Raw genomic sequence first — 18140 nt, forward strand, 5'->3', positions numbered from 1 at the left:
TAAATTAATACTATTTTAGTCTACTAAAATACGACTAAAACTAAAACAATTGAGATGACACAAATACGACTAAAACTAAAACAATCGAGATGACAAAAATACGACTAAAACTAAAATGGCATTTTAGTCAAAAGTTTAAGACTAAAACTAAATTGAAATTTGATTTCAAAATTAACACTGGCCTGTAGTGTATGTTCATACCTCAATACCATAAATAATGACATATGAGATTTTTCACTCCAGCAGTATATAATGAGTTTGGAAATTGTAGAGAAATGTTAACTAATGCATTACAATTTAATAACACTCATTTGACTTTAGTCGACTAAAGTGTACTGAAGATCTTAGTCGTCTACAACGTAGGACATTTTAATAGACTAAAATGTACTGGAGATTTAGTCGACTAAATACGACTTAGGCCCTGTACACACGGCGGTTTTCCTGACGGATTCCTGGCAAGCTTTTCTTGCAAAGCCGTGCATACAGACGGCCATTCAAAAGACCTGACGTTCTCTTGAATGGCAAGAACGCGGTGACGTCATTGACTATGAAGACCCGGCGCTCGTCACATTCGATGCCGTCGCCGCCATCTTGCTACACCCCACACTAAACTTGTATGCTACCGCGCATGCGTCGAACTGTTATCGAGCAGGTAAGCATACAGACGACCGGTTTTCTCTATTTTCCCGTCGGGATTCTCGGCTGTTTTCCTGATGGGAAAACTCCTAAGGGGCATACACACGGCCGGGATTTTCGGCCAAATGCTCTCATGGCAGTTTTCCTGCCAGGAAAACCGGTCGTGTGTACAAGGCTTAAAACTTAAAAATTAAAATTGCAGAAGACTAAAATGGGACTAAAACTAAAATACCATTGTAGTCCTTAGGCCTCGTACACACGACCGAGGAAATCGTCGGAAAAGACACATCGTTTTCCTCGACGAGTTCCTTGTTAGGCTAGTCGAGGAACTCGACAAGCTTGCTTTGCGTACACACTGTCAAGACAAAATCTCGTCGTTCTCAAACGCGGTGACGTACAACACATACAATGGCAGGGGAAGTTTGATTCCACTGGCACAACCCTTCGGGCTGCTTTTGCTAATCTCATGTTACTGCGTGTTATCTAAAAGTTTGGTAAGAGACGATTTGCACTTTTCAGTCTGTTACAGCGTGACAAATGTGTTATCTCCATTACAAACGCTACTTTTACCGAAGGTGCGCTCCCGTCTCATACTTTATTCTGAGCATGCGCAGGTTTCTTAGCATACACACGCTCGCGTTTCTCGTTGAAAACCAGCCCAACAAGGAACACGACGAGGAAATTGAGACTCCCGTCAAGAAAAAAGAGAACTTGTTCTCTTTTTTCCTCGTCGAGTTCCTCGACAGTTTCCTCGATGAAAAACGTACACACGACCGTTTTCCTCGGCAAAAAAGCTCTCCCACCAAGTTTCTTGATGGATTCTATCGAGGAAAATGGTCGTGTGTACGAGGCCTAGGACTTATGCCCCGTACACACGATCGGACTTTCCGATGGAAAAAGTCCATCGGATTTTCCGATCGTGTGTAGCCCCATCTGAGTTTTTTCATCTGAAATTCTGATGAATTCCATCGGTGTTTTCACCAAAACAGGAATGAAGGCAAAATCTTTCACAATAACAGGTCCAGGAAATTAGGTGAAGGGAAATCTTACCAATTGGACACATGGTAAAACAGACTCCTAGAAAGGTGGCAGGATTGAATGGGAGCAGCATCTGGGGTCTGAAACACTTTCTATTGACATGGTCCTGGTCACTGTCATGCAGGGGCGGACTGACAACTCATGGGGTCCCCTGACAATAGGAGATTATAGGGCCCCCAGGCAATAGGAGATTATGGGACCACACAGTATACACAAACACACACACACACACACACACACACACATACAGTATACATACACAGAATACATACAATATACACACACAGTATACATACACACAGAATACACATGCACACACTGAAAAGGTACTGGAGAGGCAGGGCAGCTATAATCTTGGGATTTTTAAAAAAAACATAGATTTTGACATACTGTCCCTGGTTTTACTGAGGCTGGCAAACCTAATGGGCTCCCTAGAGTCATGGGGCCCTCGGATACATGGGCGTCCGCTCCATAGGGCAAGGGGGGGCAATTGACCCCCCCTGGAAAATCGAGAAGGTGTTTGAGCTGTCAGAGCGGTCCCGGGCCGGATATCACACAGGCACAGCGAGCAGAGTGAAGCCGCCTCCCCCTTCAGTGTTTATGTGTACACAGGGGGAGGGAACCTGCTCTGCCTGTGCCGCGCTGATTTCGGATCTGAGGTACTGAATGGAAATGGGGAGGGGGGTCCTTCTGTGCTGAAGAAGGGGTTTGTGCTGAATAGGGGGTGCATCTGTGCTAAAGGGGGGTCTGTACTGAAGGGGGTATGTGCTGAATTGGGGGGTCCATCTGTGCTGAAGCGGGGGGGGGGGGTCTGTGCTTGAAGGGAGTCCATATGTGATGAAGGGGGATCTGTGCTGAATGGAGAGGTCTGTGCGGAATGGGGGGGTCTTTGCGGAATGGGGGGTCCATCTGTGCTGAATGGAGGGGTCTGTGCAGAATGGAGGGGTCTGTGCTGAAGGGGGGGTCCATCTGTGCTATATTTATATGGGCATGGAGGGAAGCTCAATAATCTCAAGAGCTATTTCACACTGCCAGCTGGCAGAGTTATCGGTAAAGGCGGCCCTAAAAAGCAGCGCTTTACTATCGTTTTAGATGCGCTATTCGGCCGTTAGAGGGGCGCTTTTAACCCCCGCTAGCGTTTGAAGAAAGGGTTAAATGTGACTGTGTATCGCCGCTGCCGAAGCGGCCCCCCCTGAAAAAATGTCAGCGGACGCCCATGCTCGGATAGTGCCCGAATGGTCAGTTAGTTGGACCTTTACTCAACTAGAGGGATGGTTACCTTTTTGCTCCCCTTTTGCATTGAAAGTGTTGACCTTAAACTGTGCAGGGGAGATTTTTTGACGATTCATATATTATACAGTCAGGTCCATAAATATTGGGACATCGACACAATTCTAATCTTTTTGTCTCTATACACCACCACGATGGATTTGCAATGAAATGAAGACTTTCAGCTTTAATTTGAGGGCATTTACATCCAAATCAGTTGAACGGTGTAGGAATTACAACAGTTTGTATAGGTGCCTCCCACTTTTTAAGGAACCAAAAGTATAGGGACAGGTTAACAATCAAACTTTCACTTTTTTTTTAAAGTGTATTTTGTGCGTGTACTCGAGAGAGGAGCCGGACTGCAGGAGTTGGGAGTAGGCAGGCCTCCCCCAGAGGCAATCTGCCACCTTTCTCCATGCCCCGGTGTGAGGGGGTCCTCCCACATAGCCCGCCCTACCTTCTCCGCTTTGAAGCCCAATGGTGCAGAGGGACTCCCTATAAGGGAGTGAGAGGATCTAGCCCGCTCAACCAGCCCTGTTAGACCTTCGCCTCTCTTTTTAGAGACCGCGTGGTCAAAGTGCGTGCATGTTAACCCAATTTTGAGTGCGTGTAAGTGTGGTGGTTTTTGTGTGAGGGGTGGGCGTACTAAGCGCAGGCTTACCTCGCATAGCACACCCACCGGGAGCCGGGCTGAGACCACCAAACTCAATTCACATGTAGCTGAGACCGGGATCCGAACCCCTGGCTGCAGAGGTGAATGGCTTGTCAGCGCATTGCCAATCGCGTTGAGCCACCGCAGCTCCCTTAAACTTTCACTTTTTAATACTTGGTTGCAAATCCTTTGCAGTCAATTACAGCCTGAAGTGTGGAACGCGATGACATCACTAGACGCTGGGTTTCATCCCTGGTGATTCTCTGCCAGGGCTCTACTGCAACTGTCTTCGGTTCCTGCTTGTTCTTGGGGCATTTTCCCCTCAGTTTTGAATTCAGCAAGTGAAATGCATGCTCAATCGGATTCAGGTCAGGGGATTGACTTGGCCATTGCATAACATTCCACTTCTTTCCATTAAACTCTTTGGTTGCTTTCGCAGTATGCTTCGGGTCATTGTCCATCTGCACTGTGAAGTGCCGTCCAATGAGTTCTGAAGCATTTGACTGAATATGAGCAGATAATAATATTGCCCGAAACACTTCAGAATTCATCCTGCTGCTTTTGTCAGCAGTCACATCATCAATAAATACAAGAGAACCCGTTCCATTGGCAGCCATACATGCCCACGCCACAACACTACCACCACCATGCTTCACTGATGAGGTAGTATGCTTTGGATCATGAGCAGATCCTTTCCTTCTCCATACTCTTCTCTTCCCATCACTCTGGTACAAGTTGATCTTGGTCTCATCTGTCCATAGGATGTTGTTCCAGAACTGTGAAGGCTTTTTTAGATGTTGTTTTGCAAACTCTAATCTGGCCTTCCTGTTTTTGGGGCTCACCAATAGTTTACATCTAGTGGTGAACCCTCTGTATTCACTCTGGTGAAGTCTTCTCTTGATTGTTGACTTTGACACACATACACCTATCTCCTGGAGAGTGTTCTTGATCTGGCCAACTGTTGTGAAGGGTGTTTTCTTCACCAGGGAAAGAATTCTTCGGTCATCCACCACAGTTGTTTTCCGGGTCTTTTGTTGTTGTTGAGCTCACCGGTGCATTCTTTCTTTTTAAGGATAATCCAAACAGTTGATTTGGCCACACCTAATGTTTTTACTATCTCTCTGATGGGTTTGTTTTGTTTTTTCATCCTAATGATGGCTTGCTTCACTGATAGTGACAGCTCAATAGAGAGGGAAGGGGGAGCACTCACAATGCAACATCCGTATTAACCTCCCTGGCGGTGTTCCCGAGACTGACTCGGGGTTAGATTTTCCTGCTATGATCGGTAACCCCGAGTCAGTCTCGGCTCGCCTCGCTGAATCCACAGGCACTTTTTACTTACCTTGTCCCTGGATCCAGCGATGCCACCGCGCTGTGTGAGCGAGCGAGACCTCGCTCGATTCACATAGTGCCTCCGTGTGACGCCGATCTCCGTTCCCTGCGACGTTACGACGCACGGGGACGGAGAACGGCGCCAAATTCAAAAAAGTAAACAAACACTTTACATACAGTATACTGTAATCTTATAGATTACAGTACTGTATGTAAAAAAAACACACCCCCCCTGTCCCTAGTGGTCTGTCCTGTGTCATGCATGTCATTTTATATAATAAAAACGTTTCTTTCTCCCTGCAAACTGTAGATTGTCCATAGCAACCAAAAGTGTCCCTTTATGTCAAAAATAGTTTTAGATCAGCTAAAAAACAGCGATAATAAATTATAATCACTTGCAGAATTGTGCGATAGCGATTTGTGGGGAAATTCGTCATAAAAAAAAAAAAATAATGACAGCAACAATTCTGCAACTGAGCAAATTTCAGTGATTTTAATTTGATTACATTATTGAATAATTTTTATTATAATTATATTATTATTTGTTATAATTATTTATAATTATTTATTATATTATAATTTATAATTTTGTTTTTAAAAAAATGTCATACCCGGGATGCCTATTAGAATCTTGTTTGGTCAGATTTAAGTGAGTTATTTCTAAAAATTACAGACCTACAATATAAAACGCCAAATTTCCTTGCAAATAATGGTACCGCTTTCAGCATGTTTTTTCTGAAAGAATCATACCGCCAGGGAGGTTAATAAGAGGGTAAACATATAGGATTACTTAAAGAGGGTAACCAATGGTCGGACTTTAAAGGCGAAACAACAAAAGAATTTAGCAAAAAATATATATATTTATTACAGAAAATACAGAAAAATAAACAATGTTCAAGAATAAAATACCATACAAGATATTGAAAAGTATGAGTTGGGTCCCTTGTGTGGCGGGACAAGGACCCTGCAGGGTTGTTGTCCTGCTGGAAGGTGAACCTCCACCCCAGTCTCAAGTCTTTTGCAGAGTCTTAACAGGTTTTCTTCTAAGATTGCCCTGTATTTGGCTACATCCATCTTCTCATCAACTCCAGAAAACTGAACACACTGGCAGGGATATGCTTTCATGCCTAACGAGGTCAGTATAAAATAGGAAAGCAGGAGGATTGGTAGGACCACCAGGTATTTAACACCAGAGAGCACAAGGTGCGTTTTAACTCATAAATGGCACAACATACACATTCAGGAATATTAAATGTTGAGTTAACAAACTCTTTAATGATCTTGTAAGTGCATTTTTTTTTTCAAAGCTGATGTTCTGCGCCATTCATTGTGCTACGTCTTTAATTTTTTAGGCAAAAATCTCCTACTCTATTAAAAAATTTAAAAAAAAAAAAAAACGTTTTGGCTTTAGCTGTACTATAACATGTTATGCTTTATGATTTCAGCAGTAAATTGTTGTAAAGTAATATATATATATATTTTTTATAGAGCAGTGCTCTTCTTTCATTGGCACCTGCCTAGACTGACTCTAGAACATGTCTGCTTGTATGACTGTGCCAGGACTGATGGGAATATTGGAGTGGATGCCCCAGTGATAGTGCGGGTAAAGGGAAATACCAGAATAAAGAAAATAGTAATAATGGTATATAAGAAGTATATACATTTTATTAAACATGCATATGCTGCATAATACACATATTCCATGTGTATCATGCTGCATATGCATATAATATTTAATAAAATGTATATACGTTTTATATACCTTTATTACTATTTTCTTTATTCTGGTGTTTCCCTTTACCCGCACTATCCCTGGGGCATCCCTCCAATTTCTCTACTTTTTGGGATGTCTGTGGTAAAGGTTTTCCAGGATTCATTCTTTGGTAGTTTTCTCTTCTTTCATATCTTTCAGGACTGATGGGAATAGTGCAGTGTTGTCCTTAATACACAAAACTTAAACACTGCAAAACACTCTTTACTGCCATTACACATTACATTAAGCTATAATAGTCCGTTTAGTTTGCCAACTTTAAATGTAAATGACAATCTTGGTGACATAAAAATATTCATTTAAAATTGCACTGATGCAAAACAAATGGCTTATTCCTGTAAATGTAGATCTATAACAAGATTCTATTAACTGAAAAAAATAAAGACGGATGCAGAAATAAAAACGAGCAACAAATGGCAATATTGCTTATAAAATGTGAATTCGTTAAATTAATTCAAGCAAATATGTTGTTAAACTGAAATTTTTAATAAAATTTGTGCCTATAAAAATAAAAAGAATGTAAATAATTACATTTCACGCTGCCCACACCCCGGTGAACGCTGATCAGATCAAGAGGAATCATGGGCGGAAGTCTGCCCAGAGGCTGCCACTTCCCATTTGTCCATCTGCTTTTCCCCTAGTGCAATCAGTGGTTGCTCCCACCGACCTCTACGTCACGTCTGTTTCTTATAGGGGCATGAAGTTTCATCAGGAGGAGCCAGTGCAAGCTGGGGGGGCATGGGAGATTGAAACTCCCAGAAGTTTGCATTATTCTTTCCAGGAACAGCTTTAACTTAAACTAAAGCCAGGTATACACTACATTACGGGTGCACACTACTGTCAGTCTCCTCCGGCAGAACACTCCGATCAGCATTCTCTGCCATTGGCTGAGAGCAGCGATTTGGAGTCGGTCGGCTGCTGGTTTTCCAGCATTCACCTCCGACATAAGCTGGCAAAACAACCGGCTTCTGTTGGACAGACCAACACACACACGGGCAGAATGTCAGTCGTGGTTTTTTCTTTTTACCCGGCAAATATCCCCTGATGCCGCGTACACACGGTCGTTTTTTGTGATGAAATAAAACAATGTTTTTAAAAACGTCATTTAAAATGATCGTGTGTGGGCTTCACATTGTTTTTTGTCTTAAAAAAAACGACCAAAAAAAAATTCGAACATGCTTAAATTTTTTATGTCGTTTTTCAAAATGTCTTTTTTTGTGTCATAAAAAATTACCGTGTGTGGGCTAAACGACGTTTTAAACAACGTTTTAAACCCGCGCATGCTCAGGAGCAAGTTATGAGACCGGAGCTTGAATGGAACAGAGTGCCGTCGTACGTGTTGTACGTAACCGCGCTTTGCTAGAGCATTTTGAAAAAACGATGGTGTGTAGGCAACGTCGTTTTTAAAAATGAAGTTTGAAAAACGTGTTTTTTTTTCATGATAAAAAACGTAGTTTTATTTCATCACAAAAAACGGCCGTGTGTACGCGGCATTACATTCTATCCATGTGTACAGGCCTTAAGTGAGTGAATGAGTGAGTAACTTGTATAGCGCTATTTCCATCCAGTGTCGTCCTTATCCTTCAGAAGAGGTGGGTCTTAAGTTTTTTCCTGAAGGCCTGATGGTTTTCTTCCATGCCATGATGGTTTTCTTTAGCAACTAGAAAATGTGTCCTCCGTAAGAAGATTTATTTTGTAACTCTGATCTGGCGAAAACAGCAAAATGTTAGAATTAATATCACAATCTGTTGCTGGGACTGCGGGCAACCAGTATAAATGGAGAGGATGATTTTCCCCAGCACGAACACTGTTAAACCTGGCAGTGGTTTTAACACCTACCCGATATCTAAAAAAAAAATCATAAAACTAGGGATTTAGGGCCTAATCCTCAAAAACCCGGCGCAACGTAACTTTTGGCATTTAAGTTACACCGCCGCAAAATCTCTACCTAAGTGCCCGATCCACAAAGCACTTACCTAATTTAATGGGGCGAGTCCCATTTAAATTAGGCGGGCTCCCGCGCCGGACGTACTGCGCATGCTCCCGACGTCATTTTCCCGACGTGCTTTGCGCGGTTTTACGCTGCGCCGGGTTTTGAGAATCGCGACGGGCGTAAAAAAAAAAAACGAGTTGCGGCGGGAAAAAAAAAAAAAAGATAGCGACGCGGGATATAAGGGTCTACTTTTACAAGGTGTAAACAGTTTAGGCCTTGTAAAAGCAGCCCTAATATTGCGACGGCAAACTAATACTTACGGAGAAAAAACGAAGCTGAAAAGCTTCGTGGATCTCCATAAGTGCTAATTTGCATACACGAAGCGGCATTTCGACGAAAAATGCCCCCCCCAGCGGCGGATGCGGTACTGCATCCTAAGATCCGACAGTGTAAGTCCCTTACACATGTCGGATCTTCTGTCTATCTATGAGAAACTGATTCTGTGGATCAGTTCCAAAGATAGAAACAGGGATACGACGGCGTATCAGTAGATACGCCGGCGTATCCCTTTTGTGGATTATCCCCATAGTACTTTTTTTAGCACAGAGTGTCAACAAAAACGAACACACCACCACTACTGCGCTAAATACAACTGTATTAAAATGCCACAAGCGGCATTTCGATAAAGTCTGTGAAGAAAACAATACACCTTGCAATGCGCCAGGTTCATCACATTTGTACTGTACATCCCAAAGCGGATGATCAGCAACAATTAAAAGTGTGGCACAAACAAATGCTAATGCACCATTCCACATAAGGTAGCTTCTAACCCCCTGGGTAAAGATATGGTTGTGTATCATAGGTAGTATATAAAATATTCATAAGAAGTTCATACAAATCCCATAGGAAGGGTGTTGTACTTGAGTACTTCAGTAGGCAGCTCCACCTCAGACAGGAACAAATCTCTGAAATTAAAACAAAGGAACACAAGGGGGCGCCAGCTAAGTGCAGCATCAGTGGGCTTATTATGATTAGCCCAGGTTCACACTGGGCTGCGGGAATTAAGCCATGCAGTTCAGCTGAACTTGCACAATTTCACTCCCGCTTGTCAGTCCCGATTTCGGACGCAATTTCAGAGACATCTGTGCAGGTTAAATCATGGCTGGAAATCCCAAAAAGTAGTACAGAAACTACTTTTTGAAATCGGTGCAGCGCCGCAGATGTGGCGTCTCACCGATTAGGACAGTGCTGTTGCCGGCAAATGCCACGGATTTGACATGTGATTTGACATGTCAAATCGCATGTCAAAACACACCAGTGTGAACCGGGGCTTAAAAAGCCAACTGTAAACTCACAGAAACTGCCTCATTGGATGGAAGCCATCCACCAGAGGAGCCGCTTGTGACAGCAAATGGCGTGTGGTCAGTGAGGAAACCAAGTCCGATGTTCCAAGAGGTGAGGAGAGCCACTTTGGTTTGAGAAAGGAACCAATGGGAGTTCCAAAACGCGTCACCATAGCAAACCTGCCCCAGGTGTGACATCACATCCTGCCTTGTGTCCCACAGTGGCTCTCCTCACCTCCTGGAACATTTGACTTGGTTTCCTCACTGACTACACTTCATTTGCTGTCACAAGCGGCTCTTCTGGTGGACGGCTTCCATCCAATGTGGCATGGCTGCAGATAAGCTCATTGGGCCCGGATTCACAGCATACTTACGACGGCGTATCTCCACGTACGCCGTCGTAAGTCCGAATGTGAGCCGTCGTATCTATGCGCCTGATTCTTAGAATCAGTTACGCATAGATTTGGCCAAGATACGAGTGGCATAAGTCTCCTGCGCCGTCGTATCTTGGGTGCAATATTTACGCTGGCCGTAGATTTACGCTTCGAATATGTAAATTAGGTAGATACGCCGATTCACAAACGTACTTGCGGCCGCTACGCCGTTTACGTAAGGCTTACGTCCGGCGTAAAGTTACCCCTGCTATATGAGGCGTAGGTAATGCAAAGTATGGACGTCGGCAAGCGTACCTTTTTACGTTGTTTACGTAAGTTGTACGTGAATGGGGCTGTGCGTAGGTTACGTTCACGTCACAGGCAATGGGCCTGGCGTATCTTATGGAGTAAATTCAACGTGATACTGAGCATGCGCGCGCATGCGCCGTTCGTTAGACGCGTCATTTACGTGGGGTCACGATTGATTTACATACAACACGCCCACCTCTTCCACATTTGAATTACGCGGGCTTACACCGGCCCATTTACGCTATGCCGCCGCAACTTACGGAGCAAGTGCTTTGTGAATACTGCACTTGCCCGTCCAAGTTGCGGAGGCGTAGCGTAAATAGGATACGCTACGCCCGCACAAAGTTACGCGCTCTTACGTGAATCTGGCCCATTGATTTTATACTTATATGTGTTTACATTTGGCTTTTTAATCATAATAAACCTATTGATGCTGCACTTAGCTGACTAGTAAATGAAGACATTTTTTCATGTAAATAAAAAATATTTTAGTATTATGTACATTCATCATCAGGTAGAGCTTTAGTCTCCTTTTCTCGTGTTTTCTTGTATCTCCTTACTGTCTGTTGTAAAAAGTCTATAGTTTACAGATGTCAATAGCTCAAGCAGAAATTTACATACAGCTGAATTTATTCATCCCTTATTGGATGGCTCCATCTGAAGTTCCAGGCTGATTAATCCAGCCTAAATGCAGGCAGCTACTGCTGTGCTGACTCTTTTGATTGACCATAGTGCTCTGGGAATCCTTTGCCATGTATAAAAAAATGTATTTGTAATTAAACGACTCTATACATACAATTAAAAAAAATCATCAGTAAGCATCGTTTTTTAAAATGTAATTTCTAAATATACAGATGAAATACATGTAAGAGATGTTTTACAGGTGAGGTCATTGGAAACCCCTCACCTACACTGCACAGATCCCTTTTTCCTGGCTCGGCAGCTTCCTGTGTCACCTCAGACCACACGTAGACATTTGTCTAGTAAGCAGGTTGTATGAGTTTCTGCTCTAATAACAATGCAGAATTTGTATCAGCTTTTTTTTTTGTTACGAATAAACAGATTTTTATCCTCAAGTGAATACGACAGGCAGGTCATCATGAGATACAGTGAATTTGAGTTCTGCAAGCTCTGAATAACTTCCTCCAAATTGATAAAATATTTTTTTATGAGGTTGCAGATTATGCACTTGATTTCCAGCCTTTGTTTAACATGGTAAAAAGCAAATGACTTTCCAGCAGAGAATAGCTGTACAGATGTTTGCGGCTTCCTTCCTGCCGAGCATGATAATTAAGATCTATAAAATGCCGCTCGACACTGTGTTGTCTCTAATTAGCATAAGCTGCTGCATTTTAGTATTGGTGTTGTTAAATGTCCCCCATTATATTCCCAGCTGCCATAAATCTTGTCAGTCAGTCGGAAAAAAAATGAAGCAATGATAATTTACCGGGATATTTAAATTAAATTGTTTTATTATAAAAAAAAAATCACTTGAAATTATACCACATTTTTGTTGGAAAATAAATTCAGTTCAGGTATGCTAAAGTACAGGGGAAACTCGAAAAATGTGAATATCGTGCAAAAGGTCATTTATTTCACTAATGCAACTAAAAAGGTGAAACTAATATATGAGATGGACTCATTACATGCAAAGCAAGAGAGTTCAAGCCGTGATTTGTCATAATTTTGATGATTATGGCTTACAGCTCATGAAAACCCCAAATCCACAATCTCAGAAAATTTTAATATTGTGAAAAGGTGCAATATTCTAGGCTCAAAGTGTCCCACTTGTGACAGGAAGTCAGGTAAATCTGTGGGTGTTGTCACAGACGGGAGATACATTTCTGCCTTGTTTAGACAATACACCAATTATTATCAGGTGTCGGCTGCAGAAGTAGCCAGAAAGATTTAAGGGCGTTGGAAAACTTCAGCTGTTCAGAATGAGGCAATTAAGGCCTCTATAAGTAATCCAGAGGATTACTACTGATTGCTGCATCCTGAGGCTTTCTAAAGGGAAGGAGAGCAGTGAGCAGAAATACTTCTGAAGAGGTGAGGTACTATTGATTTTTCTGTGTGATAAAAATCAAAAAGACTTTTGTTTTCTGCTGTATGATCAGCAGTGTCTACCCAGCAGTAGGCTGTGCTAGACTCCATAGATAGGTTCCTGTGTGGTGAAGGTAGACGCCCCAAGTGGCCAGGGTTTATTTTATGTTTAATTTTGCTTATGCTGTTTGGATGCTTGCACTTGTTTCCAGCAAGATGGAAGAATAAACCAAAATATTTGTTTTCAACCATCTTTGACTGCCTTTCTGTATAATTCAGTGTGCAGTGAACCCATCCACGGGTTCACACACCCCGCTACCGAGCAAACCCCTTTACACACTCTAATCAGCTAATTAAGCCATAACACCTGCAAAGGGTTCCTGAGCCTTTAAATGGTCTCTCAGTCTGGTTCAGTAGGAATCACAATCATGGGAAAGAGTGCTGTTGTGCAGAAAACCATCATTGACACCCTCCATTAGGAGGGAAAACCTCAAAAGGTAATTGCAAAAGAAGTTGGATGTTCCCAAAGTGCTGTATCAAAGCACATTAATAGAGTTATGTGGAAGGGAAAAGTGTGGAAGAAAAAGGTGCACAAGCAGCAGGGATGACCACAGCCTGGAGAGGATTGTCAGGAAAAGGCCATTCAAAAGGCCTTTCACAAGGAGTGGACTGAGGCTGGAGTCAGAGCATCAAGAGCCACCACACACAGACAGAACCTGGACATGGGCTTCAAATGTTGTATTCCTCTTGTCAAGCCACTCCTGAGCAACAAACAACGTCAGAAGCGTCTTACCTGGGCTAAAGAAAAACAGACCTGGTTTGTTGCTCAGTGGTCCAAAGTAGGGATGAGCTCTGGCGTGTTCGCAAAGCCCACGTGCAGAGCCCGCCAGGAAGTCGGTTGCTGCGCTAATCACAGGCAGTGAGACATTTCCCGATCTCTGCAGCTGTGCATCGTGACAATGTCTCACTGCCTGTGATTAGCGCAGTGCCGACATTCCTGGCGGGCTCTGCACGTGGGCTTTGCGAACACATCTCTCATCTAAAGTCCTCTTTTCTGATGAGAGAAAATTTTGGACCCAGAGTATGAAGGAAGAATGGAGAGGCACACACTGCAAGATGCTTGAAGTCCAGTTTGAAGTTTCCACAATCTGTGTTGATTTGGGGAGCCATGTCATCTGCTGGTGTTGGTCCACTGTGCTTCATTAAGTCCGGGGTCAACGCAGCCGTCTACCAGGAGATTTTGGAGCACTTCCGTAGACGAGCTCTATGGGGATACTGACTTTATTTTCCAGCAGTAGGACTTGACACCTGCCCACATTGCCAAAAGCACCAAACCTGGTTCAATGATTACTGTGCTTGATTGGCCAGCAAACTCGCCTGACCTGAACCCCATAGAGAATCTATGGGGCATTGCCAAGAGAAAGATGAGAGACATGAGACCGAACAATGCAGAAGAGCTGAAGGCCGCTATTGAAGCATCCTGGTCATTCATAACACCTCAGCAGTGCCACAGTAATTGCTGCAAAAGGGGCCCAAACCAAGTACTAAGGGCCCGGGGCCCAAACTAATTACTGAGTACTTATGCATGCTTATACTTTTCAGATGTACAATTCTTGTTTTATTGATTGCATTTAATATTCTAATTTTCTGAGATCGTGGATTTGGGGTTTTCATGAGCTGTAAGCCATAATCATCACAATTATGACAAATCACGGCTTTAACTATCTTGCTTTGCATGTAATGAGTCTCTCATATATTAGTTTCACCTTTCTAAGTTGCATTAGTGAAATAAATGAACTTTTGCAAGATATTCAAACTTTTTGAGTTTCACCTGTATATACATCTAGCAAACGTTATTCTAGATGCTTACCTGCTTAACCACTTCAATACCAGGCGACAATGTTATCCTATCAACAAGCAGGGGGGGGAGGAGCTCTCCATTTCGATCTGCAGCTCTTCCCGCCCCCTGCCATGCTGATAGGATGACATTATCTGCCGGGTGGTCAGAGGAGCCAGGAGATGGTTGCACAGCAGGAGGTGAGTGGTGACCGCAGTCTGTGATAGCCCTGTGCGGACCATGGTTGCTGCTCATCTGCTGCTGTGCGGCCTGGTCAGCAAAAGGCCACGGACTGACACTGGTCTGCAGCCCAGGGGTTGGGGTCTCCTGCTTTAAGCGATATGTTGCAAACTTTGCAAGAAATGTATGACTGGTTATAGATTGAAATGGAAGAGTGACCAGTTCTCACACTTGTACACCCCCTTATGGACCAGATCAAGTTTTACTTTTTAGTTATGGGCTTATTGATTTGGCAATAACTTAAAACTGACCTTCACCTATTCAAATAATTTCATCTCTCCTGCCTTCTGCCCCTTACACTATTGCAGGAAAAAATTAATAATTTGAAGTAAATATGTTTTTTATTTCTAATATTTCTGCTACCTTCTTCCTCAACTTCTCCCTGCCTGTCAAATGTTTCAAACAAAGATGGCTTTTCAGAGAGCATCACACATGTGACTGATGTGGCGGTGATCAGGGACAATAGGACTGGTGTGGCGTTGAATAGAGACACTGTGAGTGGGTGGCAGTGATTAGTGATACTGACTGGTGTGGTGATGATTAGGCACACTGACTGGCATCTGGTCCAGGGTTGGACTGGCCATCGGGACTACCGGGAGTTTCCCGGTGGGCCGATGGCTCAGTGGGCCAGTTGTCACTCAGGGGCGTCGGGAGGGGATGGCTAGAGCCCTAAATGGGTCCCCAAAAAGCCCGGAGTCTCGCCCTGAGTGTAAACATCCAGTGATTGGTGGGCAAGCGGGGGTGTGCGGCCGCAGTGAGAGTGGAGCTGTCAAAACTGATGTCGGGGATGGGCGGGGCCAATATGCGGGGGCACCCCCATCATCAGTGCTTAGATGTGACAGCTCCACTCTCACTGCGGCCGCAAGCCCCGATACCAATGTGCGGTGGCCCTTCGTCCAGTACATAGCAAACACTGCCTGTATACACTCTGACAGTCAGAATGTATACAGGCAGTGTTTGCTATGTACTGGACGAAGGGCCACCGCACATTGGTATCGGGTCCTGCGGCTGCAAAGTCTGACTGCTGGCTGGGGAGGAAGGTGGTGGCCGCACCCGTTGCCACTACTGCAAGTGCACGGTTCCAGTGCAGGCTGCAGAGTATCGCTGCTGGAGGGGGTGCATGGTGCGTGGAGTGCCTGTGCAGGATGACAACAGTGAACCTGTTGAACATCCTGCCTGTGTGTCCTCTCAGACCTCTTCTCTCCCGTGTAACTCCTCCTCCTCCCCACAGCTGCTTTCATCCATACAATAAGCAGACTGTCCGAGCAGAAGACGGAGCTGTCCAACTTTTCAAGTTAAAAAGCCTGTGATTGGTTGCTAGGGGCGGTCCTAGCAACCAATCGTCTGTCTGCTACATGGAAAGTTGAACAGCTCCCGCCTTCTGCTTGGACTCGTCTGCCGCCTCTGTCTTCTCCCTGCTGTGTAAGGTAAGGGAGGGGGCACTGACATAGGGAGCTGTGTTTGTTGCAAAGAAAGAAGATGGTTGTAAAGGATACCAGAAAGGAGGGGACTGTGAAAGGAAGTGGGTGTCAGTGTATGTGTAAGGAGGGGGGGGGGGGTCAGTATATGTGTAAGGAGGGGGGGGTCAGTATATGTGTAAGGAGGGGGGGGGGTCAGTATATGTGTAAGGAGGGGGGGTCAGTATATGTGTAAGGAGGGGGGGGGGGTCAGTATATGTGTAAGGAGGGGGGGGGTCAGTATATGTGTAAGGAGGGGGGGTCAGTATATGTGTAAGGAGGGGGGGGGTCAGTATATGTGTAAGGAGGGGGGTCAGTATATGTGTAAGGAGGGGGGGTCAGTATATGTGCAAGGAGGGGGGGTCAGTATATGTGTAAGGAGGGGGGGTCAGTATATGTGTCAGGAGGAGGGTCAGTATATGTGTCAGGAGGGAGGGTCAGTATATGTGTAAGGAGGGGGGGTCAGTATATGTGTAAGGAGGGGGGTCAGTATATGTGTAAGGAGGGGGGGTCAGTATATGTGTAAGGAGGGGGGGGTCAGTGTATGTGTAAGGAGGGGGGTCAGTGTATGTGTAAGGAGGGGGGGTCAGTATATGTGTGAGAAGGGGGGGTCAGTGTTTGTGTCAGGGGGGGGGGGTCAGTGTATGTGTCTGTGATTTTTTTTTTAATATGCAGCATGGTGGGGGGACGGGGGTAAATGCACTGCCACTGGTCATAGTAACTGATGTATTAGACCCCTTTCACACTGAGCCGCCCATAGTGTCGGCGGTAAAACGCCGCTATTTTTACCGCCGGCAATTGCATATAGTTTACTGTGTTTGTGTGCGTGTTTGCAAAAATTAAGTGGGCCGGTCTGGATGAAGTCCAGGGCCAAATTTTTGTCCCAGTCCACCCCTGATCTGGTCTGGTGACATTGTACTGTGGCAGAGATAATGGCTCTGATTGGCTCTGATTGCCACCACAGCAGTACAATGTCAGCATACTGACACCACACTTGTTCTGGTGACAGTATGTAAAAACAAAATTGTAAAAAAAAATAGTGACACTGTACTGTTCTGGGGGGGTTGTAGGTGTTTAATCAGGAATTTATTTTTCGTTGTGATTGCTTATACAGCCATGCTGTATAAGCAACAATTGCTGAGAACTGCTGTGATAGCTGTGATTGGCCACAGCTGCTATCACATGGTACAGGGCCACTGTGATGGGCATCATTAATGACAGCCACTGTAAACATTAGCATCATAAGGACCGGCTCACAAACATATACGTCGGCAATTTAAAGATTAATATCTCGGTAACGGCAGCAGCTGCTGCCACAACCGAGATATCCATATTTTCCGTGGCCGGTCCTGTAAACCATAATGATGGTCTCCGCAGCCAATTCACAGCAAGATCAACGTTATCGGCGGCGGGAGAGGGGTCCCCCTCCTGCCGCTCTCCCGCGCCCTCCGCCGCTTACTGGAGCCGTCGGTAGCCGGGGGGGGGGGGCGATCGGGTCGTTCTTGCTGCTTGCCATGGATACGAGTGAGGGCAATATGGCCCCCACCCGTCGCCATAGCATAGCAGGGCGGAAGCGACGTCAAAATGTCACTTCAGCCCATGCGTCTTAAAGGGTTTGTAAAGGATTTTTTTTTTTTATCTTAATAGCTTCCTTTACCTTAATGCAGTGCTGTTTTCATGTCCTCATTGTTCGTTTTTGCTCTCAAGTTGCTGTTATTCTTCTCTGATCTCCACACTTCCTGGTTGTCTGTTTCCTGATAACCACAGTGCTGGGAGCTTTCTCTCTGTGGTCACTAACTTCAAGGAGATGTGATTACTGTTAGCCAGATTCAGAGAGACTTACGACGGCGTATCAGTAGATACGCCGTCGTAAGTCTGAATGTGCGCCGTCGTATCTTTAAGCGTA

General features: G+C 44.5%; 1 protein-coding gene across 3 annotated transcripts in view; it reads left to right on the forward strand.

Annotated features, from left to right (window-relative positions):
- PPP2R2C (protein phosphatase 2 regulatory subunit Bgamma) overlaps window positions 1-18140 on the forward strand; it is a 189261-nt gene that overhangs the window by 130782 nt on the left and 40339 nt on the right. The gene's annotated exons all lie outside the window — the stretch shown is intronic.

Source organism: Rana temporaria, chromosome 1 (assembly GCF_905171775.1).
Source record: "Rana temporaria chromosome 1, aRanTem1.1, whole genome shotgun sequence".
Classification (NCBI taxonomy): domain Eukaryota; kingdom Metazoa; phylum Chordata; class Amphibia; order Anura; family Ranidae; genus Rana; species Rana temporaria.